Source organism: Trachurus japonicus, chromosome 14, assembly GCF_045865225.1.
Source record: "Trachurus japonicus isolate A0001 chromosome 14, Traja_1.0".
NCBI lineage: Eukaryota > Metazoa > Chordata > Actinopteri > Carangiformes > Carangidae > Trachurus > Trachurus japonicus.
Genome location: NC_140920.1, coordinates 10,800,105 through 10,826,703, shown reverse-complemented (window position 1 = coordinate 10,826,703; position 26,599 = coordinate 10,800,105). Strand labels below are relative to the sequence as shown.

The 26,599-nt window shown below is 44.3% G+C and overlaps 1 protein-coding gene and 1 non-coding gene across 3 annotated transcripts in view; both read left to right on the top strand.

The window, feature by feature from the left end:
* abr (ABR activator of RhoGEF and GTPase) overlaps positions 1-26,599 on the top strand; it is a 126,267-nt gene that overhangs the window by 91,000 nt on the left and 8,668 nt on the right. The gene's annotated exons all lie outside the window — the stretch shown is intronic.
* Positions 24,475-24,547, top strand: trnav-aac (transfer RNA valine (anticodon AAC)). The gene has a single exon. It is a non-coding gene; the product is annotated as a tRNA-Val (tRNA).

The following is a 26,599-nucleotide window of genomic DNA, read 5'->3' as shown; positions in this document are numbered from 1 at the left end:
ACAATCCAAGTGTTGTTTTTGAGGCAAATGCAGAGACTGCTTGCTGAAAAACTGTCCCTGACAGGAACACGCATCAGCATCAGAAATCCTATTAGCCTATAGCGTACATAGCTCTGAGCAGCTCGCAGCTCGACTCCACCGTTCTAAAAATAGCTTGCACCGACAAATAAAGGTAATGAACCTGCTGCTAGCCAGGAATTATGGCAATGGGCCAATTTGCCCAAAATTTTGAACTATCCATTTAAAGTATTGGCTAAATAAAAGGGGGTGGCTCAATTTATTACAATGGGTAACCATCTTGACTCCATGGTAACACTTTACCTCATGTGTGCATCCACTAAACCCTAAATATATTTTGAGCTAAAGCTCTAAAACTTGGACTATACTGGGCATTTGTCTCATTTTGTCTGGGTGGGGGGGCTGTACCAGATCAGCACATTGCTGGCATCCGTGATGTTGAGTCTGTCACTTAAGAGACAGTGGCCAACACCATGTGGTGCTGCTCTGAATGTACTGCGTATCTCATGCTGTGTGTCCGTTCATAGTGGAGCTGCTTGTTCTCTGCAGCATCATGTCCTGTTGTTTACTGTATCATTTAACATTTCCACTTAAGTCCCCAGCTAAGGAACATCACCTCAACCTCTTAACCATCTCCCTCCTTTATTCCTCCCATCATTCGTGAGTGTTTCTCACCTCCCTCCACATGACACTGAGGTTGTTTTTATTGGTTTGTCATCTGGGGTGAGCACATGTCACCCTCCCCCCCCGTCCTGACAGTGTTACGATCCGTCAATAAGCAGCAACCTGATAGTTTTGAACTGTTTCCTGGAGATAATGGGAGCCAGAGAAGTTGGGCATTAGGAACAAAAAGAAAAAAGGCAGATGAAGCTGTTTGTTCCTGGCAGCTCTTTGCTCCCTCTCCAAAAGCCAAAGAGTCGCACTGGGGTGCACGCATTAGCCGGCGTTACTGTAAAAACTGCTGGTGCAGAGGGGTTGTAAAGTTTGAGGCAAGCATCTATGTGCACTCTCAATCCCACTTAAGAGCCGGAGCTCTTTTCCTCCACATGAAGCATTAGATGCAAAGTTTGACATTTACATGCAACACGAGCGGTTTATTGGTCGAAGTGTCGTTGTTTGGACTGAGAGCAGAGCGGCCATCTGCAGAATTAGCAGTGAAGTTTATGGACCGGTGGCTCTCGGCCAGCGCTAAAAAGTGCCGGCCTCAAGCTCTGATCTAATCTTTCAGCATTCGATCAGACGTCATGCCAACAGCAGGCCGTCGTGAGAATGAATAATAGTCTGGTGAGTGTATTTAGAAATATGTACACTATGTGTAAATAGCGGAGAGATTTTCACTAGAAAAACAGTGAAAGTATTTGTTAGCATAGAGGGATATTAACACAGGAAATGAGCATATAGTCATGAGAAGAAAACAATTTGTAGATTCCTCTGCAGTGTAGCATATAATTTACACAGAGGGGAACAAAATTAGGTTTTTCAGTGTTTTGTTTTTTTTGCTTACAACTCCCAGCATTTTTTTTTCCTTTCTTCTGGGATGTAATTTCTGGTAAAAACGCTGCCTCTGGGGCGTGCAGCGTGGTGGTATGTCATGCAGTATTTGTTTAGAGCAAGGAGCGCAGTGTTTTTAATAAGGGTGTGTGTGTGTTCATGCTTCAGTGTGAAGGCATTCATGTAAATTAGTGTCTAATAGATGGTGTCATCTATTTTCTCTCTGTCTGCTGTCATTTAGGGATGTGATCCGTTATGTTTCCATCCTAAACACCCCCTGCAGCCATCTCACACATATATACATACACATACACACAGCTGTCAGCGACACTAACAGATGGGACTCTGCTGTGTGTGTTCAGCCCCCCTGGAGACAAACCACAGACTCACATACACACACAAATGGGTGATGTGCTAATGCATTGTAAATGATTTCAATAACTGCAGCCCGCTACATACCTGGTGTTTATTATGCTTGCACCTCCCTTGTCTGGCTGAGTGTGTGTGTGTGTGTTGGGGTGGGGGTTGTAGAAGGACATTCATTCAGGAACAAAGATCGTCCTTGTTGCTTTTTTACGCTTAAACCTGCTCATGTTATATGAGATTTTTTTTTCAGCGCCGGTTTTTAATGAGACTCATCCCTCATACTCTGTGTGTGTTTGAGCATACACCGCTTTTTTATTGATGAGTCCCAATTAAGCAGACTTCCTCATCAAACGATGCTTGATCAGTGGAGCCGATCGCGCCGTTCTTGATGGATTTTCAGACTTTTCCTTGTCATCTTCCCTCAAAGAAGCCCCTCCGTCACAGCTCTCACTCAGACAGCCTTTGTTCCCACTCAAAATATCCACTCCGCTCCCTGTCACTTGGGATACACATGCCCTAAATAACTACACGCAATCCTCTAAGCTTTCAGAGATCACTCAGGTGCCCACTTTTCACTCTCTTTTCCGAGTAGAATAGGAAAATCCCCTGACATATTTCATCAACATTTGTCAAACTTTATTTATTTTTTGTTGTTGTTGTTTTTTCCTTTGGATTCAGATGGTTGTTGGTAGTTCAAAGCACGAGGAGTTGTAATGAATTGTTAGTATACTGGATTGTTGTAACCTCCTGTATTCAATCTCAACGTGGGCATAAACATCACAGGAACAATGTTGATCTACAGATGCACGTGTTTTGCCTTCAGCCTTTATTGTCTGCTCCACCACTGAGTAATAATAACTCCAGTCAAAACAAAGTTTGTGTCAATAAAACTGGAAAAATACATATTTTGTGAGAATCTTTGAAGTAGACTGGAAAATTCAAAGTCTCAAGGTGGAGGACTGAGTAATAAACCAGCATTGCCACCCACAGAGTCACACTGCAAGCATGGCTCAAAGCTTTGATAAGTAAAATCGAGCTAAATTCAGTCTATTCAGTCGTAGTACTAGTGAACGGATGCCAGAGTTTGTTACAATATCAGCTGCTGGACTCTGCACAAGGAAGCGTGGGCCAGACTTTTGATTAAAGTTTAAAGAGTGAACTGTGAACCATGTAGGAAGAGCAAAGCGACAACGCTTCGCTGTAGCCGTTGGAAGACTGAGGAGTCTGTGAAAGAATCAAATAGAGCCATAAAAAGGCCATTTATAGGCCAGAGGATCTGTGTGTGACCTCCTTCACATCGCTCTCTGCCTCTTTTCCCTTCGCCCTGCCATTTATTTCTCTCCATCTCCTCCACAGCAGAAAATACAAACACACTGCTGCTCCGCGATCAACTTTCTAAAAACGCCGAGAGCAAGCCGCTCGGTAATTGGCCTTCATTATGACATTACATAATCTTTCAGGGAAGTGTAAGGGATCGACAACAGATGTACGATTTCCTACCATGAACATGCACATGTAGCACATGTGGAGAGGGCGAGCGGAGAGACACACGGAGGAGAAAGAGAATAGGAGTGCGAGCCCCAGATGGTGGCCAATTATGTGACGCTGAGAGTTAAAGTGAGAACAAAGAAGCTCATCACAGGCTGACAAATGAAACGCTCTCCAGAGAGACGCACCGAAATCTCTCCACGCATTTATTAACGCCCTCTTCGTCTTGTGGAAGAGTCAGGGTTCAGAGATAATTGGAAACAGTCTGAAGGGGAGGGGGGGGGGGGCGGGGGTCTGCTAATACAAAGAGTGTCATATTTGAACAGAGAGGCCGTCAATTGTGTGTTCAGATAAAACTGTGAGAGAGGGACGAAAACCTCTTTGTCCAGTCCGGAGAGCTCCAGTTTTTTCCCATTTACTTCAATGAGGATCAGTTGTTTTAAAAAAAAAAATTCACTCTGCCTCTTATTTTTAAGCTGCTTAGTAGCATCTGAGATTAGCACACAGGCTGTGCACTTGGAGACGAGAACACAGGGAAGTTACTTTTACTTAATTCGCAGCCTCTCGCTGTCTTTGTCACCCTGCTGCGTTTCAAACACTCATCTCTCATCCAGCCTTCATGGAGGAAGACTGCTGTCACACACTTACAACTGTTGTGTGTTTTTTGTCAATTAGAAAAGTGTTTTTTTTTTCCCCCCCTCCTTGGTCCAGGGACTTTGTCGTCTTTTTCCTTTTAATTTCTATATAAACCTCACACCACACACACATTCCCCAGCTCTTTTCAAGCTGTGGATTTATAGACAACAGATGACATTGTGGAGGGGAAGAGATTCACCTCATCCCTCTCATCACAGTCCCAGTCCGACTCCCCGAGGGGTAAAGCTCATTTCATGCTTGGCTCTGTCTGCCAAATGCACAAGAGGCTCAACCCAAGGATTGTCTAGGTCTCACCTCAGCTGTAGGTCTGACTGAGACGTCCCTGTGTGGTCAGCGTCCTCAAAGGAGACACACGCTTTGTTACTGATCCACTTTCACCTTTTATACCAAGTTGTGTAGTTGTTGTTTTTTGTTTTTGTTTTTTTTCTATTATTTTTCTATTACAAGTCCGGTCGCTTTTCCACTGTTTTGCTAACCCTCCTCCTGGCCGTGTGCATTTGTTTTTGCGAGAAAGAGATCAATAGAGCGATACATAACGTTGTACATCATATACGATGTTACGACGATCTATCATGAGCAAGAGATCACAGGTTACGGGATGTGTTTGTGTCTTGCAAAGTTGTTTTTTGGCCAAGAGAGACTAGGTGGAAGGCAAAGAGCCTCCATTCTCCCTGTAACAAGTGACATGTAATTTATTAAACCATCACATTTACTCCGAAGCTGTTTAATTAAGGTAAAAATGTTGCCTAAGCTAAAAATCCTGCATAGTTTGTCTTTAACCGTACCCCCAAAACTTCCAGACTCATTTTCTATCTTGTCTAACTTATATAAAAATAGCAGCAGCAGCAGCTTATATTTTGGTTGTATTGCTTGTTGTGTTGCCTTTATGTTTTCCTGCTAAGGTGAGCCAGTAAATTGTCATCATTAATTATAAAACTAGTCAGCTTTAATTATATTTAACAGGCAGTGTCGGTCGTCTCTTCTCTGCTACTATGTGAATCTGTGTATCCCCCTCCCCTCTCTCCTCTACACTTTCCTCCCTCGTCCTTGGTTGACTGGTGGAACAGCTCCACAGAGACGCCCCCTGACTGTCTCTCTGCCTTCTCTTCTTTCTTAATCAGATTTCACATCGCTGCCAGAACCAAGTCTCTGACCACCAGATGCAACTCTGTCTTTTTTATCCCCAAAAACCCAGTGCGACCAGAATACTTTCTCCCTCTCCGCCTCCCTCTCCCTTTTTCCTCTTGCTGTTGTTGGCAGCCTTCAGGCCAATATTAAAGTAAATGGGCCTGAGCAACACACTGTGTCCCAGCGTGGAGAGCCCGCTCTGGCTTTCAAGTGGCCAGTCAGGGGACCAAAGCTGTTTCTGCAACACTGAGATGTGATTGATATCCATCTGTAGCTGACGTCTGCTCTGGGCCCGCGTTTGTTTTGTACCCTGCACAGTTTCCCCCCCGGGGGGAAGCTGCTCGGTGATGGGGTCGGACAGTTATGAAGTTGTAGCATTTACTCAAACGCGGCTTTAAAACGCTCCCCCATAGCTGTTTGTTTAGACGTGATGATTGTGCAGGAACTACAATGCTTTCCACATGGCCCAGAGCTGGGGTCTGCGATTGAGCAAGCATTTGCCCACTGTGGTTCTGCACCTCATTATGCAGAATGGTTGATGGTTGTTCAGAGAGGGGCCTGCATGAGGTCTTTTCTCTCTTAAAGGAATTGTCGATACGGCGTTGAGAGGACAGCGGGGCAGCGGTCGGCACCAGGAACAACTGGAATTATAATCACTAGCAGCATGCTCCGTGTGTTAAATGCTGAATCGAGGATGTATTAATCCAAAGCACATGTAGGAAAGTTAGAAAAACTTCAGAACTTTGTAGATTCATGGCCGTTGTCTGTATGTGTTAAATCTTCAGAGCAGCTCTCACTGTTTAACCCCTCTACAGGACTCGATACCTTTGATCAGGCACACTTGAAAAGGGCCTAGTGGGTGCTTGTGTTGCAGCGGGGTGACCTCCCACTTCACCACACTTCCCTGCTGCATCCTGCTACTGTGTGTAGCGTTTGGCTCTAAAACGTTTCTCCAGAAGCGTCCGCAAGAATCTGTCAGGTAGTATAACGTATCAGCGGGATTACTGACATCCTGGTTTTCCATTCTGCAACCTCGATCCAATGACAGTATTGAAATGGTTTTGACCTAATGATGTTCAGACAATTAGTGAGACGAGAGAAACAGCTGAAGAACAGCACGAGGTTGAAGTTGGTCCAACATGTTCATGTGAGATTTTGACGTTGGCTTGTCTCACGTTTTCCAGTCGCATTTTCCAATTTATTGTTCATTCACGTCCTTGCTGGAAATTCCAGCGATGTTTGAAAGATGGGCCTCACCACTGCTGTCTGCCAAGAACTGTGGGTGTGTATGTGTGTGTGTGTGTGTATGTACTCTCATTCCTAGGGTGCTCCTTGTCCTTGAGCCCCACAGTCTTTGTCTAAGTAACTATATACTGTATCCGTGTGCATGCCTCAGTAAGCTGTCAGATCTGTCTTCATACGCTCTGCTGGGCCCCGAAAGCCCCATCAGCTCTCACCCTGCCACCACCAGTGAGTGAAACCACCACCGAGGTATACACTGATTCTGCTAGTGTGCGTTAAGGAACAGTTTTCTTTTGTAATTTCCCTTTTCTATGGTGGTAAATATCACAAAATCTCTTGTTGATACCTCGTACTCGTCTCGTGATCCTTCCACGCCGCATGAGGCCGAAACAGTAGCTGACTCTTAATCAGTAGCTTGAGGTACTGCAGCTGTTATTTTTGGGTTGCTGCGTGCACTTTTTTTGCATGCTAGAGTGTTGCAGAGGCATCTGCTCGGCTGCTTGTGGAGATCTAACTGCGTTCATGGGTGAGTCAAGAGAGAAAGCCCCCAGGCACAAACACAAACACACACACACTGAGAGAAATGAGTGGACTATGGAAACTGCTGGCTGAGGAAAATACAGTTATTAATAGCGTTCTTCTCAGGCTTGTAGGGAGATTTAAGACAAGTGCAAGGTCCCCAAAAATAGTGCTTTTAGCCCTTAGCCTGATCTAGACTGTGACCTTCACCCTAATGTAAGCATGAGCTGATGTACAGTGCTGCAGCGGTCCAGATTTAAACCCTAACCATAACAGCACAGCGGGTCAAAAGCAAATAAACAGCGACATCCACCAAAAGCATGACAGCTGATTATATTATAGAAGCTTTTAGTGTGTGTTATTTCTGGCAGAAAACAACACATTTTAATGCTAGCTGCCCAAATACTTGTGAGATAATTAAAAAGCTCTTTACACATGAAGCCCAATATAGATTTTTGTAAAACTAACTCATCAGGCTCAGCAGTTTCAGGTCAGGGCTTGAACGCCGGCGCTTTCGTGTTTGTTTTCCCTCTCTTCACGTTTCAGCAGGTCCTGATGACCTTTCCATATTCCTTCCACTCCACTTATCTGAGTGGGACAGGACGTCTGCATGTTTAATGTAAATGTACAAGAACCTGGTCATGAATGAAGCTCCACCGGCACGTACAGAATCTACACTCTGAAACTCTGCAGCTTCCTCCAAGGGGGATCAACTTTTCATTACTTTGGTTATTGCAGAGGTTTGAAGCTGTTGTTGAGTCTATGGATTCCCATGACATTATGCTATTCATATGGCAGGACCGTGAGCAGTGCCAGCCGTTTGATCCTGCTTTATGACTTCCTGTCCCAGGGCGAGGGAGGGAGACTGCCCGCTTCCTGTTCGGACAGTACAGACAGCTTGAACCCTGAGTGCTGCTGCTGCTGCTGCACTAATCACACAAGATTTTATCTGATTAGTTTCTTTGTTTGTTTGTTTTTTTCTTTCTTTCAGTCAGTATCGACACTCCCTTTCATTTTACCGTCCAAAACTCTGCTTTATTCAGTCAGGTTTTGTTCTACTCATCTGTAGTCCTGAAAGACAGGCCTTTTCCAACCTCTGCTTTACAGATGTGCAGCTGGGCTCACAGCTGGCCACCCTGACAGGTGTTTATCTTCGCTAGCAAAACAAAGTGTTCCTCATTTGGCAGACATACATTCACTCTAATGAGTCAGAATGATGTAAACAGGTTACAGTAATAGTTGTAAGGTGCCTCTACATTTTGTCCATACCAGACTGTCTTTATTGGCCTCATGGATTTCTGTTCAGAGGCCTCAGTTCAGTTCTGGGCCTCTCTCTCTCTTTGCCACCACCACGAAATAGGCTAATGATGATGTAATTGTTTTCATGTGGTGGAAATGTTTCTAAAGTCCCCGCAGACACCCCACGAGGATGTTTTGAACTTGTCAGCTGGGTAAAAGATGAGATCATTGCCAGCGCAGTTAACGAGTGTTTACGGCCTCACCAAATCCTCTGCTGGTGCTGCAGAGCAGAGCAGAGCAGAGCAGGCTGACACCACATGTAACGTGTCTGAGATCAAAGCTCTTCAACTTGAACTTCTGCCTTCTTCACACATTAAGGGACGTCAAACCTCTGTGTTTCTATTCAATCTGCAATTCATACCAAAAAATAACTTTTTTGAGGTTATTATACAAAACTTAAGAAACACACAGCACAATTGGAAATTAACCTCTGAAATGCACCCGATTGAATAACCCTGGACAATAGCTTGCCCTCTCCAGGCCTTAGTAGTTCTCAGATGACAAGTGCTTTCATTGTACTGCTTTGCTTGAAGCAGCCTGTTGCATAACCAGCATGTCGGGCTGAATTCATTGGAACAATCTTTTTTTTTTTTTTGGAAAAAAAAGAAAGAAAGAGAAAAAATGTCTCTGGCAGGAACATTAAATGTGTTGATCCGGCGGGGGCGCTGGCGTGTGAGTGTGTACCTGTTCCCTGTGCCGGTCCTGCTTTGCAAAGAGCCGAGTGGGTGTCCATGAGGGAGGGCACCTCAAAAGTCTATTTCACAGAGTCACCAATTTGTATTATGTAATGTGTGTTGTATAATAGCCGGAGAGAGAGCAATGTGTACGTTATATGTGTGTGTTCCAGGAGCAGTGGAGGAGTTGTTTGGGTTACTTGCATCATCTTCTTCCTCTCCCCTTCAGTACGACCTGACGATGATTGGCACAGCCAGCGTGAAGAAGGCAGGTCGGCTGTGGTTAGGTTGAAGCCACCACCTCGATCCAGCTACATTAATCCTGCCCCGCTGGCTGCTGCTTGGTATCGATCATAAGTAGGAAAAAAAACAAACACCTGTATGGTTTGTAATCTGTCTTCTTTATCTGTGGATTGGGAGGAGAAAAGGAAGAAGGATAGAGCATCAAAACAGAGCAGAGGAGATAGAAGAGACAGAGTAGTGATAAAGCCTGAGGTGGTGTCTGTGCTGCCTCGCTAACACTGTTACACAAAGACTGGTCATCATAACAACCCAATCACCAGGGTGCTTGTTAGACGCTGAAGCCACTGGAGTCTTCACTGATTGATTGATAGATTTTCCACTTACACATTGACTTGTTTTTTTCACAAGCTAATAAGGTTTGACCTTCAGATTTTTCTTTTTTCTTTTTAATAAATCTATTTTCCCGGTTATTGATGTCAGAAAGGAGGGTGTGGGAGGAAGTGGACGCCGCTGTGAATGAGTTAACGGAGTAACTGACCCATATAAAGTGAAAAGAAAATGTCAGAGCTTATGAAACAGTTTTTTTTTATGATGGGGACTTTATGTCCTTCATTAAGGAGTTCTCTGTCGTCTACCCGTCGTGGAGGAAGTGCACGTCCTCAGTCACATTTTGTGCTGATTATAATTTCTTACAAAGTGCAGTTCAGCCTTTGTTCTCATATCTGCTCCTCTTAAAGGGATAGTTCAACATTTTGGCAAATTGGTCCATTGCCATAATCCCTGTAGTCATAGCAGTAGGTTTGTTACCTTTAATTGTCAGTGCAAGCTATTTTTAGAACGGCGGAGCAGAGCCGTGAGCTGCTCAGAGCTACACTACAGAGGCTAATGGGATTTCTTGGTTTCCCTCATCAAACTCATCAAATACACAACAACTCCAAAACGCTCTGGTGGACAAGTTGTGACCTGCACATTCACCACGCTATGAGATAATAACAGAATGTTACCAGACAGAGTTGTTTTTGAGGTAAATTCATGCAAAACCACTGATGCACGTTTCCGTCAGGGGCAGTTTTTCAGCAAGCAGTCTCTGCATGTATACCTCTAAAACAACTCTGTGTCGTAATGTTCTGTTGTCATCTCATAGCGTGGTGAATGTGCAGGTCACAACTTGTCCACAACTTGTATTTGATGAGTTTGATGAGAGAAACCAAAAAATCCCATTAGATTATGGCAATGCCAAAATGTTGAACTATCCCTTTAAAGGAATACCTCCACATTTTAAGGAAATATGCCTTTTGTTTTCATGCTGAACGTTGGATGACAAGATTGATGCAGAGTCTCATCTGTATGGTAAAGCTACAGCTACTTAACATTCAGCACAAAGCCTGGGAACAGGAGGAACCAGCTAACGTGGCTCTGTCCAAAAAACCCTTTGAAACTCACAAATGAACAAATTACATTTTGCTTGTTTAATCTAAATTGTGGTTTTAAAGGAAGTTATTTGCCAGACTGTTTCTTTACTGTGAGCAACGACCTCCTGAAAAAGCTCCACTTGTTGCCTGGCAACATCACGGTGATGTTAAATGCTAGATTAAGTTTGCAGTATTAGCATCGGCAGTTCGGCCGCTCCTTCTTAATAATAGGATGTCTTAGAAGAAGTGTCATTAACGCACTTTGAAGGAAAAGAGGAAAAGCACAAGTTGGTGTGGACAGGGAGTTGCTGTTGCTGTTGTGTGTCCTCAAGTTGCATAATACTTCTTCTACATCTCATTCAGCATCATCCTGTCACCTCCTCCCCTTCTCAAAGTCCCATCTCCCTCCTCCCTGCTCATGTAATCTTCCAGGTGGCTGCGTCCAGTCAGCCGCAGGTTTACACTTCAGAGTGAATTATTCAAGCAGGTTCGTCCTGTGAGGCTGCACTCTCCTCATCACTGGAACTGGGTCACACTGCTCAGATGTAACGCAGCCCTGTCCCAGGCAGGCAGAGATCACAACTTCAGAGTGGTGGGTGCACAACCGCATCTCGCTAAAGGACACGGTGGTGGTGACTAGTATGAGGAAATCACACCCAACTCCAGTCTGCAGAGGAGATGGCGGCTGAAACACAGAGGAATGTGTCGTCACCTCCCACTAAGAATTACTTGGATTTTTCCAACTCATGTCTGTCTCTGTGCACAGATTTTCTTTTAAAAGATACAACAAAATGGGTGCTTTGCCCAGAAATACTGGAAAGATTCTTATCATAACCCCGTAGCCTACTTACCGCAGTGGAAAAAAATAGACCCAGACACACAGGATTATGTAGTTCCATGATGTTATTGTGCATTATTAGTAATTTTGTCATTATGTTCCATCAAATTGGCATTGTGCAGCTTAAACTCTGTTTTTCATTTTAGGATTTTATTTAAAGCAAACCCAAGTTTCATCCTGGCTGATATTTGTATGCTGCAGTGTTTGCCAGAGATGGGTGGATCAGATGTAATTAAAGAAAGTTCACTGTGTTGTTTAGCTGTAATTATCTTCACAGAGTGGGCTCTGCTGTTTAACGAACAAACACGCTTTGAGCCAAGTAACGACACATTTGAATTCTGCTGTTGATTCTGTGTCTGACGTCGTGTCTTCCTCAGCTGCCTGCGACCGTGCCACGGAGAGAAATTGACTTGTTATATTTCCAATATCGGGGGGCCCGGCCGACAGGTTCATTGTTGTCCCGGATTTAAATCATATCGCTGCCTCTTGAGTTCTGAGATCAGACATGAAAACAGACAGAATAAATGAGAAGTGCGGCAGAAAACACAACATCGAGCCGGAGCGTCAGATTAGGTGGAGGTATAACTCACTGAAGATGTGACCTCAGTGTTTGGACGGAGGTTTATCATGCAGAACCTGCAGCGTTACTGCCTCAGCATTTGCTCTTGCATCATTCTGCTCCTCAACCTCTTTTTTGTGCTTTGTTTGCTCTTGCTCAGTTTATCTGGCTCTCTCTGTGTCCTTGCCTGCATCCAAATGCATCTCATCCAACTCAGAAATATTCACTGGTGGGAAAAAAACAAAACACAAGAGCAGCTATAAAGGGCTGGATTTATACCTCTAAGTAAATTTGAAGTCTTTAAATATCTGTGCGTATTCATAGCTGCTTATATCCTGGGTGCTTTGTTTTTCCGCCCACTCTCTCCGTCTCTGACAGGATCCATACATGATGCGCTCTTCTTCTTCTTCTCATCCCAACCACACCCAACAAACAACACACAGCAACAGACTGGAGATACATGCTAATGAAACCTCCCCCTTGCTCTTTTCTCTTGTCTTGCCTCCTCCTTCCTCGCTCTCCATCACATCACCACTTTTGTTCCAAAGTGCTTAATAAGTGATGGAGCAGTTAATCGGAGGAAGACACCCCCCTCCCATCCCACCCCCCCGCCCCCCCGCCCGATCAGCTCAGATGAAAGAGAAGCAGGAATAATCTTTAGAGCACCCTAAGGCTCTGATTTCCCACCATGCCAAACCCTCCCTCCCTTCTCTGCTCTCCCATCTTAGCACTCCCACTGACTGTACCCTGAAGGACCCACCCTCAAATGCCCCCCTCACGTATTCAGACACACACACACACACACACACACACACACACCCCCTTTTTCCACTCTGTTCCCCCTCCTCTCACCAGAGCTTTAGCGAAGGCAGCAGGAAAGATCAAAGAGGTGGAGTGGGTCATCCCATAAACATACTTAGACCCTTCAAATTAAATCTGATTGAATTATCCGCTCACAACATGGCTGGAGGCTATCACTGTCACCCAGCTCACGGTGTCAGCCAATCACAGGCCTTAGAGGGCAGCGAAGACACGATGAAAACAAAGCACTTGTTATTTTTGATGAGTAACTTAAATAAGCCTGAAGCTGCCACTCTGGTTTTTTTTATTTCATCATATTTTGATACCCACGTCCCAGATGATCACCTCTGTTCTCACAGGGATTTACAGTGGGAAACGGTACAGAGCTGAGGCTCGGAATATAAATGTCCTCTCGCAGTTTCAGTATTAGGTTGTGTAGCATGGCTGTAGTTTAAAACCTGTGCGTCCTGTTTTTGACTGTGCAAAAAAACAGAAAAAGCATTAACATTGCATTGTAATGGAGATCATAGTTCCCCTTCATGTGCAAAATACACCAGAAATGATCTTTCAAAGGAATACTTTTGACATTTATTCCATGATGCCTTTCAGCAGTTATGTGTTGAAATGTTGTGCTAAAAGTTACCGAAGATATGATGATCGCAACCACTTTAATGTTCCACTTAGTTGGAATTATTGAACTTTTGGAGGTGTTGGTTTGACAATTAAAGTTTGAAGTAACATTTAAAGTGAGTCAGGTCAGGTCTAATTTTTATGCAGAGCAAAGCTAAATAAATACGAGTAGACCAATCTCCTCCAATGACTCCTGGTTTTAGGAAAAGGTTACTCCCAAAATATCAATGTATGGCCTATCCATACATTTTCTAACGGTCAGGCAAGGACACTCCTGCTCTACAGTTACAGGCCCAGCTGGACTTTAATCGTGGACCTTCTTACTGTGAGCAGAGACACGGTGCAGCTTCCTGTTTGAAAATCTGTTACTGTTGTTGTGAATACAGGATCTTGTTAATGTGAAATATTCCGGCTCTGACCTGATATGTAATTTATGGCTGAATTGCATCACACATGGTTTGTCTCATACAAAGGAGGGGGGTACAGTGAAGGTCATGGACGAAACATTTCCAGGCAGATGTGCTTGTTACATGGCAAACACCTGAACGTAGACTTGACTTCATTAGAGTGCCAGGAACATCCCATGTTCATTAGGCAGGCATGGATTCAGACAGAGCTGCTCCATATTCATGTCAGAGCTGCCTGGTCGTTAAATTGATCATTAATTTATCTTGGGCTCTCTCTCTCCGGTCTCTGTGATTGGCAGAGCGGCGCTGAAGCCTGCAGGAGCCGAGGCCGCAGAATCGCACAATCAACAGAATCACGGTGCTTTTTAAGGGAGCGGCCTCACGTCTCGAGTAGAAACCAGGACCTTGTTCAACCCCTCTCCCTCCTCCCCTGTCAGCTTGTCTGGTCATATGGAGCAGCTTTATGAGGGGCTGTGCCAGCCCATCTATAATTAAGAGCTAGGACTGGTGATGTCAGAACACACACGCTCGGTCCTGAACCATCTGTTCTCTCACCTTTTCATGTTTCACCTACATATTTGAAATTACACGCGAATCCATTTTCCAATGAAGTGTGTTTTAAATTGCCCTTCAAAATAACTTGGTGCCGAGGGGGTTGTTCCTTAGATCTTCGGTGCACAGATTTCTAACAGCGTGAGGTCTTTGTTAAAGTGTGAGAAAGAAAGAAGACCGAAAAGACAAAAGTTTAACCCAGAGCAAACCAAGCTTAATCAATCAGCAGAAAAAAGGGAAAAGGGGAAGGCAACAGCCACAGTTTCAGGTGATCTCTGAAACAGCGATAAGTTCTTAGCACCAAACCTGGTACCAAAAAAACATCTCGAGGATTACCGCTTTTGCTAATTACTTTCTTTTCTTTCATGTAGTCTCCAATTCCCACAAGAACTCTTAATCTTATCTCCCTGTTGAACTCCCTCCTCCTCCTCCTCCTCCTCTTCTTTTGCGTCTTTCCTCTTTTTTATCATTCCCATGTCTCCCAAGCTCAAGGCCCCACGCAGTTCACCCTCTCATACTGTTCATTTATCTTCACAGTACATTTTTATCTATGCGAGGGGCCTTTTTTTGGAAAATAAGGGGCCATTATTCCGCTCTTCTTACGCACAGCAAAACCCACCCAACCAACAAAACCAGAGAGCAGAAATAGTTTGCTTCCAACAAGATCCAGGCAAATATTATTGTGGCACATCGCTAACCTGTTATTATATTTGCATTTAAATGTCACGTATGGAGTAAAGCCGGGTTTGTTTGAACCGTGTCAGTCCTGTGCAGCCTGAGCAAATCTGTCAGGTCTGTTTAAACGTGCGTGGAGTTGAGCGAGCCCTCAGTTTTCTGGGTTAACATGTCTGTATGTACAGTGTGTAGGCGCGGTTATAAAGCCATAAATAAGTCATGAGCTCACACTAGAGAGTAGAGCAGTGGATATATGAATGTACAGTATGCGATGGAGGAGTGCATACATGCACATGTGTGTGTTCGCTTCACGGTTTCGTGGATGTGATGCGTTGTGGCGTGTTGGACTCTGGGTGACCCGCTCGTATAGACGCCTGAGAGCTGCTGCTACTCTAAAATATACGAGTGTGTGCAAGGAAATGTGGGAGATAGTGAAGATGATAAGATGCTGCACTGGATTTTGAGGAAAAGATAGTGAGCCAACAGTTGATGCTAAGACGCAGTGTAAGTGTTGGACTAAATCAGAAGCACACAAGGCTGCAATACTGACCAATATCTCACTAAGACTACCTGTACAGACTATAGCCACCATCAGCATCACCTGTTTTACAGGACAGTAAAGGTTGAATCAACCAAAGTGTGTTGAGCTGAGACATTATTTTATTGTTGCATTATTTACATTTGTACTCTTGAGTTACATAGAAATCAACATGTTACTTCTTTTCTCTCAATACTTTCACTTAAAGATCCACAGCTTTATAAACAGTGTCACTCGCAAGTATCAGCTGATTAGCAATAAATCAATAATCAAAATTAATCTGTGTCAGTTTTGGTCAGTTTTTTGTTGCAAAATTATTGATCCTCAGAAAGCAGCAGATTGGTGTCATTGAAATGCCTTGGGTTTGTGCAAAAAAACAATTTCCTTACAGGGACAAATAAAGTTTTTCTTCTTCCTCTTCTTGGAGCTTCTCCACAGTCTAGAGAGATGCAACTCATAGGTTAATTAGCAGCGACCATAGGTGTGAGTGTGTGAGGTTGTTTGTCTCTTTACGTCGACTGTGTGATGGACTGATGACCCATCCAAGATGCAACCCACCCACCCTCACCTTATGTCAGCTAGGATGGGCTCTATAAACTCTACAAGCTGATGGGATGGGTGGATGGTCAGTCAACTGCACAGTTAGAGACACAGACCGGTCCTCTGTGTGTTTTAGTATCAGAGAGAAAACGTTGGATCAGTTCATCCACATAAAGTTCATCCTCTCAACTCAGGACTGAAATAAACACTTGGCGATCATTAAGGAAAATCACAATGATTTACGACCCCTCATTCTTCTGCCTCTGTCTCTCTGTCTCTGTGTGTGATGGATGCTGTGGCAGCAGAACTCAATTACAACAACAGCGACTGAAACATATGTAGCTGAACATGCACACGCAGTTAAAACATTACTCGTCTATTTCTGTCTTGCTCTTCTCTCTCATCTTACCCAAAAATATCCTCTGTCTCCCCGTGGGTTTTTACCCCCCCACCCTCCCACCCGCACCCCCCATTTTCAAAACATGGTTTTCCCAGACATTCTTTCCGAGATGTGACGCATGGAGTCTGTATATCTCATAGCTGAAAACACTAGGAGTTAAAAATACTCTGTGGTGAAGGTTGGCTGAGGTCTCCTCTAAATCAGCCCACCGCGCCTCCCCCGTCCTCCTCTTCCTCCTCTTCCTCCTCCTCCTCTTCCTCCTCTGCCGTCGGTCAGAGTGTCAGACATACAGGCCTGCCCTCCTCACCCCATCTATCTGTTTCCTTCACCACAGCCTCACGCGCCAAACCCGTGTGTTTGTGTGGCGTGGCATCACGCCGTCTGCCGCTATCTGAGACGACCTGACGACTTTGTTAAAGTGCGTTCGGGGCTCACATGGACTCACTTTCTCTGTTTTTTTTTATAGATCTTTTTGTTCCATCAGTGTGTACAGGACGAATTGAAAATGTTTCCTCTGGGATTAAACTGTTTAATTTTCATAGTGGAGAGAGGAGCTGTGTATTGTAGACAACATATTTATGCCTCTCACTTGCCGTCCTAGTAAACACAGCTGTGTCCCACCATTTCTCCAGATGAAGGAAATTGTGTAACGTGCTCCACGTCTTATCTGAACCCATATATGAATCACTGTGCAATCAGCAGGCATCACACTATCTGCCATGCAGCGCACACACACCAGCTCTGAATCATATCCACCGTTCAGCCCAGCAGACAGTCTGTCCAACTGGGGAGGGGGGTTTTTTTAAAATGCAACCTCGTGCCTGTAACCTTTCCCCAGCAGAATATTTCCCCCTCACTCTAATTTAAATGGGATGGGGACACGCTGGATGGAGATGGAGTTTGACAGGCATACACTGACTCCCCCCCTCTGCCCCAATCGATCCATTATACAGAGGAATACGCCTCTTAAGAGCAGCCAGCTCCTGCTGCCCTGTTGAATGAGTGTGGTGGTGATTCGCCTACTGTAGCTGCGTGTCTCCCAGGATGCACCAGCCATCGAGCGATTGTGCGTGCGTGTCGGCGTCTTTGGTCGACTTTCCAATGTCAACAGACGCACTAAGTGAGAGAAGGGTTAAAGCATTGTAGTGGAAAAATAAAAATGCACAGACACACACACGTTCACAGTGAGCGGACGGGCAATGGTGGAACTGTAAGAGCGCGGTGAGAAGTCATCAAGAGGAAGAGGAGGCTGGAAAGAAGGAAAATTGTTCCTTTTATCACATTTTTTTAGATGAATCTCTTTAGTTTTATTACTGAGGTGATGTTTTTGGCTTGTTTATCACTCATCACCTTCCTCTCTTAGAGTTTCACACCTTCTCTGCCTCGTCTTCCTCATCACATTCCTCTTTGGAGTCATTTCCTGAGTTTGCTGACCAGCTCTGGGAAAGGTTGACAAGGGGTCAGATCACTGAAGAAAACAGAGCACAGCGTTGAGCCGTCCATCGCTCCGCTCCCTCCTTCTTTCCCCTTTTTCTCTCTCTCTCTCTCTCCTTCTCCCTCCTCTCTGCTCTCCTCCTCCTCTCTCATTGACTGTGTATTACCCCCTCCCTCCCTCCCTCCTCTCTTTGGAGGTGTGTCCATCAACATCTGGAGAAGCAGGGCCGCTCGGTGACAACGGGAGCTCATTCACTCCCCTCCTCCCCCTCCCTCCCTCTCTCTCTCTCTCTCTCTCTCTCTCTCTCTCTTTGCCTCACTCTCGCGCTCCGTATCTGTGTTTGCCGTTGTGGAAGTCAGATTGCACACACAGCGAGGAGATGTTGGCAGCTGACTGTGGAATGAGCTCACAGAGAGACGCAGCACCAACGTGGAATTATTATCAGGCTCATCAAGGAAGCCATGGCAGCAGCAGCATCTTCTTCATCTTCTTCATCTTCTCCCTTTCATCACTCCTCTCTCTTTTGAAGTGAACATCAGCTTGCGGGAGACTTTTTTCTTTGTTGGTGAAACCCCGGAGCTGCTTCTCTCCAGCACTTTGGTCCGGTGATAATCTGTGTAGAGGTTTACTACGTAGGGGGAACCAATCCTCCCCTCGCACTTCGTTCCACCTGTGTTTTGGTGGGAGGGGGACATCAGAGGCTTTGGGATGACGGAGATCCTGGTGTCGGATGTAAACTTGAACTCGGTGTGCGAGCGCCTGGAGCAGCACTGCTGCGTGGACCAGAACCAGCACAATCTGTCCAGCCAGCCACAGACCCCTGTGCTCAAGAGGCACACCAACACCGGGGCCAAGCTATGGGGCCGCGTCCGCAGCAAGCTGCTCAGACAAAAGGTTTCTGCCTGACATATGCGCACACACACACACACACACACACACACACACGTCACATACATACATACAACAAGCTGTGTTTCCTCTCTTTTATCTTCTCCCCCTTTGCATGTGCTCTCTTGCTATTTATCACTCTGTCACTTCCATCTGTTTCCTCTGTGTCTCTTTTATTTTCAGTGTGTCCCTCTCTCCATGTGTGTCTCTGTGTGTGTGTGCACTCTCTCTCTCCCTCTCCCCCGGTGTCTTTCTTTCAGCGCAGAGTTGACTATTGTTCTTATCTGATGGGCCTATTGACTGCAGTGGAAACAATCACCCACTGCTACATAAACTGACCTGCAGTAACACCCACCACAATACACACTGAAGTGTTTTCTAGAAAAACTTTAATTCATGCTTTTTCTTCCCCTCTCCAGTCATTTTATCCTGACAGACTGTAAATATTTATCACTAATCTTGTTATTTAATATTTATAATATTGGTTCCATACTTCAAATGGATGGATTTTTAGGATTGATGCAGCACAACCTGATATGTGATATGTTAATGTATTGACAAATAACACAAAGAAGTTCAATGAATACTTGACTATACAGTTTTAAAATAATTTCACCATCACCTTCACTGTTTGTTTGTTGCTCTGATCTTTTCCCCTCCCTCTCCCTCTCGTCGTTCCTGCCACTTCCTGCAGCACCAGCCTTTGTTGGTCTTCGTTTAAGGCCACTCGTGATGAGTACACCGTGTTTCCAAATAAAAAAAAATTGTGTTGTTGTGCTTCAGCATCAGACCAGCTCCCTCTGCTGTTCATTTGGAGGTATTGTTGTCTCCTGGCTGAACTGATCCAATGCTCCTTTGGCATTTCAAGCACATAATATTTATTTTTTCCTCCAGTGATTAACTGTCACATTCCTGAAACATGTGTCTGGCATGTTCACGCCGTCTTTTGTTTTTGTTTTTTTTGCCAAAGGTAAATCTTTGGATAAACTCTTCCAGTGTTATAATCTGCAGTTTCCCCAAAGTGTTTTGTTACTTATGAGTTCCTGACATTTTGTTGGGTTTGCATCATTTTTTTTTCTTAATACACTTGAGTTTTGGACCAGAATTAGATGGAAAAACACAGTATTCATTGTTGTGTTTATAGGATTGAGGTTCATTCAGAAAGGACAAATGGTGTCATGAGGTGAAAGCTTTCAGGTTAGAATAAGTCACCTTTGTGTGAGGGATCAGATCCCCAAACATGAACGCACACACAGGTTTTGTTTAAATGCAGGTTCTGGATAGTGAGTCATGTGTGGGAGCAGTAAAGTGGTACCTTTTTTCCTCCAGATGCTTTCTGTATGTGGAAGACGGAGAGGAAGCACGTGAGTCTGCGCTGCTTCTATGCATAGCTCTGCACACGCAGCTAAAACTGTAACTGCTGCGTGGAGAAATGAGCCCTAGGTGTATTTGTCTTTTTCCATTTCACTGTACGGTTATTCAGCAGTCCTCATCCTCCTCCTTCTCCTCATCTTCATTGTTAGTGCATCGCCAGCATTTTGAGCTGTAATGAATCAGCCCTGAACAAAGAATCCAAATTGAGAGTTGACTTGGCTTTCCATTATTCAACAGGCTGGAGGAAGGCTGACCGCTGCTTATACTGAGCAGGATAAAATGGAAATTACATCCTAAGCCCAGACTTTACTGCATTGACCCGCAGGTGCTGTATTGATTGATTCCTGCCCTCTGTACACAGAGACGCACATCTTAATGTCCAAGAATGCAACACGAGACGTCTCTGAGTTTCATTGCTCTCCGAGTTTGGCAGCATTGCAGTTAGTTGCATGTGATCCTGCCTCTCGGCTCCCACCCTGCTCAGAAATCCCCGGTCACACAACTTCTCTGTGAAGTCCCATTCATCCATTCATTCATTCATTCTGAATGTCTCCTTTGAATGCCGGCTTTTATGAGTAAACTTTCAGTTTTTCTGCGCTCAGACGGCTTTAGATCCTATCAGTTCTTCTACTACCTCCCACCCCCACATCGCTGCGTCTCTCTTCACGGCGCTGAACGCTGTTCGATGCTGGAGAGGCGATAAGTGTTAAATGATGTCAGGGGACCAGCATGTTCAAAAAGGATCTAAAAATAATAAACACTGAAGTCTGACAAGTTTTGTATAATGTTTTAATTTTTCAGGATAGTTCTTTCATCACATACACATAAAAAAAACATTGTGCATCGCTTCCTTTTTATTATTTTTCTTTTATCTGCAATATTCATTCATTTTATATAGCTGTGTACATATGTGAGCTCTTTTATAGCCTCATTTAGTTTTTTAAATTGATCAAATTTACTCAGAGATGTGTCTTAAAATTCAATTTAGCTTCTAAAACACACTATGAATGAATAAGAGCAACTTTGAGTGTTGTTTTTCAAAGAATTACAGAAAGCAGCAGGAAGAGCGGACTTGAGGGCATATTGCTTTTTTCTGTTTATGCGCATCTGTGCCATGAATCGTGTTATTCACAGGGTGTTTAGAGGAATGTGGATGCATGAGGGTATGAAGGCACACGGGGGAATTGTCCTCCTCACTCCTTCAGCCTGGAGCAGCCGCTAATTAAGACAGTGTGATGAGATAGGAGTCTGGCTGGGAACAGTAATTGGCCTGGAACGAGACATAATGTATCGAATGTGTCCCCGGCAAAAAGAACAAATGATGATTAAGCTGTTAACGGGCTGTCGCTGGTTTTGGCACAGTGTGTTTAACATCACGTTTTTGGATTTATTTTTGGCTGATGACCCTGTTTGCTGGTCAGGTTATGGGTTTTTATTTTTCTTTGTGGACTTTCAGCCAGCTTAGCAGGAGAGAACAATGGAGCTGTCGTGCCAGCTTAGCCGTGGAAGAGAATCAGATCCACCCATTATCATCCGCCCTCTGCCGCGCTCATCCCACCTCTCGCCCCCGCCGCATTTTAGCCCACATATGAAATTATGCTCTTCCATTTGAGTATGTTGATTAGTGCAGATGATATTAGTTTCATCCCTTCTTCCTGTGTGTCTAAAATGCCAGGCAGTCCCCCTAATGGCCTTTTATATAGGCCACATAAATCTCTGTCTGTCCCCACCGCGGGGCATAGCCTTTTATTGGCCCCAATCCATCCCCCAGCGAGCAGAAGCCGCGATTGGTTAATGAGCTCCACGAGACACGAGGCAGGTCAGTAAAGCAGTCTCAGGTTGATAGCCACAGTGACCCCCCCCCCCCCCCCCTCGCTTCTGGCCCCCGACGCAGGATGGCTTTAATCTCGGTAGGGTGACAACGAGACATTAATCATGTAATTAGGAGGGGAGAGTTAGGAGCTGTGGGCTTCTGGTATGTCCAACACATGCTTTAACAGTGGTCTGGGCTCCGGCGACGACTGTAGTACATAAAGAGGATGACTCAGAGAGATTTGTCTGGAACAGTCGGGGACAGTCCTGCTCTAACTTGTTTTGCTGGTTTATTTCAAAGTCAAGCTCACAGAGGCAGATAAACCAGAACTTAACCAGAAAAACCCAAACTTGGAGAATATTACATCAACCGGTCCTCTGATCATCACACTGGCACCTGCTTTAAAAAACGCACACATCATAGGCCTACTTTCTGTTTTGCAGCAACTTTTTTTTTGTGGACTCCTCTGAGTAAACACACAGGGAGATGATCTAATGGCTCACAAATGGTACATGCTGTTAGAGGTAGAGATCACAAATGGCACCGAGTAGTGGGGAAACGAGTGAGACCACGGCTACGGCATGTCCCTGCAAGTGCTGACAACTAAAAAAAAAAAAAAAACATCACAGTTGCAGTTCTGTCCAACACAAACATGAGGGTTCATCACATGACAAAAATGTGACTTGGATCCTGGTCTATTGAAAGCATATGTGAGGTTAGCCGCTGCTGTTCTACATTAAATCAGAAATGTGATTAGTCTGTTAAATAATGGAACAAAGCAGTTTTTTTGCATCTGTGTGGGTTTTACACTGAGGTCTGAGGGCTTTTAATGGGAGATGAGTGGTAACATCCAGAGAAGCCTGTTCCAGGAATCATGTTTCATGCTTTTTTTATTATTATTATTTGCAGAAAAACGTTAATAATGCGTTTGTTCTTGTTCTTTTTTTACTCTTTCATGTCTTTACAGAGCAAATTCACACTGAATATCATCCAAAACAGTAACGACATGATGAGAAAGGCATTTAAATTATTTGTAATGGAGACAAAACCATGAAAGCGCTACTGAACGAGCATTAAAGGGCCATTTCACTCTATGGAGTGAAGGATGGATAACTCTCCATTCCTTCTGCACTAACGCTCTTATTCACCCGGGCTGCAGGCAGGGTTATGTTGCATAAGTGTAGTATGAGTATGTGTGTTGCTGTTTACAGGCCCGGGAAGAGAATTGCGCTACGCCTGCAGAGATGAAAGACTACTCTGCAAATCACAGCCCTCTGCTGCCTGAAAACTCTCCCCGATTGGCTCAAACTAGGAAGTTAGGGGACCGGGCAACATGGCAACTGAGTCAGCGACCTCACATGGTCACGATGACATCAGCAGCTGTTGAGTAAAAAGACGCTCTCACTGGTGCACGTTTAAACATTATGCTTATGTGGTACACAGGGCTAAAAATAGTAGTGCGCTTGTATTGTAAAGGGGGAAAAATATGCTGCGAGAATGGGAGAAAAAAAAGGCTCAATCACTTCTCAAACAATCCCTGTAATCCTGCTAAAACCAAGGAGCCGTGCAGTTTGAGCTACGTTCTAATTAAAGCTCTAATAAAAAGCTTCCTGCAGCTGAATGAATATTTAATCAGCCAGAGAGCAGCAATGGGAAAGCTGCGATGAAACACAAAGGACAAATTAGACAGAAATTCATTAATTTAGCATATCAGAAGAAGTGGTGTTTTGAATATTGTCACCAGCGTGCATTAATTCTCCAGCACAGCAAAAATGGGCTAATTAAGTGTATTGGGATTTTATTATTAAAACCTTTACACATCATTTCAGCTACTGCTTGGTACAATGTCTTACTGCTGTTTTAACATATTCACACCTAGACTCACTTTGTCTTAGATCTACATAAACCAGCAGGATAGAAATATCTCCACTTTTAATAGAAAACTAATAAAATGAATTAAATCTGGGTCACATACAGTACAGTATGATATTAAATGTGAGAATATTAGGGTTCATGGTTTTCCCTTTCATCTGATTTTTATATTTTAATCAAATCCAATCCTTTTGACAGTTTGTAAAAACACTTGTAGACATACTACAGGTCTGCACTGCATTATTTGGATGTTGTTTCCTGAGGGATGGTCGTGCCATAGACTGACTTGGGCCGAATGTGTTAACTGCATCAGCGCCTGTGCCTGATTTTTGCACGGTCACTTGGCAAAAACATGTGCCCTTTTCTTCTGACGAATCAAGAACCTGCGCGTGTTTCACTCCTGCTGTGGTGGTGATGCACGGCCCCCCAGTGCGTTGAAAAGTGTAGGAAACGTAAACAGCACCAGAGGGCTGTAGACCTCTGACTGTCCTCTCTGTGTCAGTCTGTTGTCGCTGTCACTCTCCTCACGGCTGCAGAAGTGCGACTCTCGTGTTACACGCCGGTGGAGGAGAGCAGGATTATCTGTGGGTGGCGGAAGGGAGGAGGTGGCAGCCAGTTCCCGTAGTGTAGTGGTTATCACGTTCGCCTAACACGCGAAAGGTCCTCGGTTCGAAACCGGGCGGGAACAGCACTTTTTTTTTCATTTTTTAATCATGACAGGTCAGACCATGACCCCTGCAATGAACAGTCTTTTCATGCAGCAATTAAAATAAATGTTAAACCGGTCACCGGTGGCTCTAACAGTGACCCATTTATTAATCTCATCAGAAGAGGTAATGCTTTAAAGCCTGTTTAAACTCATTTCAAAGTCTTCAACCTCTTTTTTTTTACCACATTATTACAAGCACAATCCTAGCACTAAACAGCAGTCAAAGCACTCAGTCTAGTATCATTTTCAGACAAGTTTGTTTTCACCCAAAAAGGCCACATCACTTCATATCACTTCATCATTCATTATTATGACAAACACCAACTTCTTTATCAGGTCCCTTGTGCACTACTTTTGTGCAAAGAGGAGACTAAAGAGTGTGTGGTGGCGAAACACCGCGACACATCTTATCTGCTTTGTTCTGTCCCCGTAGATAAATGGGGGCAGAGTACAGGCTGTATGTGCATCCTGGCTCACGGCTGTCTGCTTCTTCTTTTGAAGTGAAGGCACTTGGTCGGGATATTTCTGCCAGCTCTGTGCATGACTGACAGAGAAGCAGCAAAAGATACTGAGATGAAACATCCCATTACTGCAGGGCCTACAAGTGGCAGCCACATGTCTCCTATTGCATTTACTTCAAATGCTCAAACACATAAAAGAACAATGTATGCTGCAGTATACTGTATTTGTGTGTGTAATGGCATACAGGGGTCTGGTTTAGTCACGCCATACAGTAAATGGGCAGCACAGTAACCAGCTGAGCCCCAAACCTGGTGCACTCTCATACAACAATGAATCCCAACAATCTTGTACTGGTTGGATTGCTCTGTACTCAAAACACACATACATATGTATTGTTTTCTAAATAAGGGAAAGACTGAAACTGGAATGTGTACAAATGAGTGAACGCTACAGTCCAGTAGATTTGAAGTTTTCTGTTTTCTGTCTGCTCTGGCCTCTCTTCAATCATACATCCTTGATATTTTCACGGTCCTACAAAGAGCGCTTTGACGCCGCACTGATGCGATACTAAGCGGAACCATATTAGCTCGAGGATGTCTCTTTAAAGAAAAAAAAAAAACACAGATAGTTTCTGACTTTTATCTTTTTCCCAGACATGTGCATGAGCGTGCACGCATACCGTAGATGCCCATGTGTTTGAAATCCCCCTCCAGCAGTTCTGTGAATGGAAGTTGGTCATTGTAGTTTTCATCTCTCTGAAGATGAAAGGGGACTGAAGCGAAGCTGCAATAAGGATTATTAGACTTATTCATTCTGAACATACAGTGAATGTGCAGTGTATCTCATTTGCTTTAAATACACCATCAGTTCCCACGTCCACATGTCCACCACAGTCAGATTTAGTTGATTGTAACCAGTTTTATGTCTTTATTTTAGCCTCTAGGCTGTTAAAATCATCCACCTTTGCATCTCCAGTCGTCCTGTCACCTGCTGCCCTCTACGTGCTGCTTCCCCTCCTGAGACGTCACTCAGGATAAAACCTGTAATCCTCCTTCAGCTTTGTTTAAACCAGCCGGCTCGACACATCCCCCACTAAGTCACAGTTCATCTCCAAGAAAGCAGTTTCTTGCCTCGCAGCCTTTTTCCTGACATTTTGTTCTGAATTCGGAGCGTACAGTAATAACTTTGTTTAGAGTAAGTCGGCCTGAGTTTGCCTCGTGCAGGCCTCTTTAGCCAAGCTGTTTGCAGTCAACCCTTTAGTTTAAACCAACTCATTTCCCAGGAAAGAAACGGGAGGGGGAATGAGCCAAGTTCCACTTTAAGTATTTTTTAATAAAAAAAAAGAAAAGAAAAGAGCCCAGTTGAGGATACAGTTTCGAGACGGGTCAGGGAGTGTAACCACTGCCTGTAAAGAATCCCTTTTTGTTTTTACAACCCTATTTGAGTACATTCATTTTTAATCAGGTTCTTCAGAAATTAGGAGGGGGTAATAGAGAGGAAATAGGTGGGAGGAAGGTTTAATTTTTTTCCCCTCGGTGAGTCTGCTTCGACGCGCCGTCAGAAAGTCCT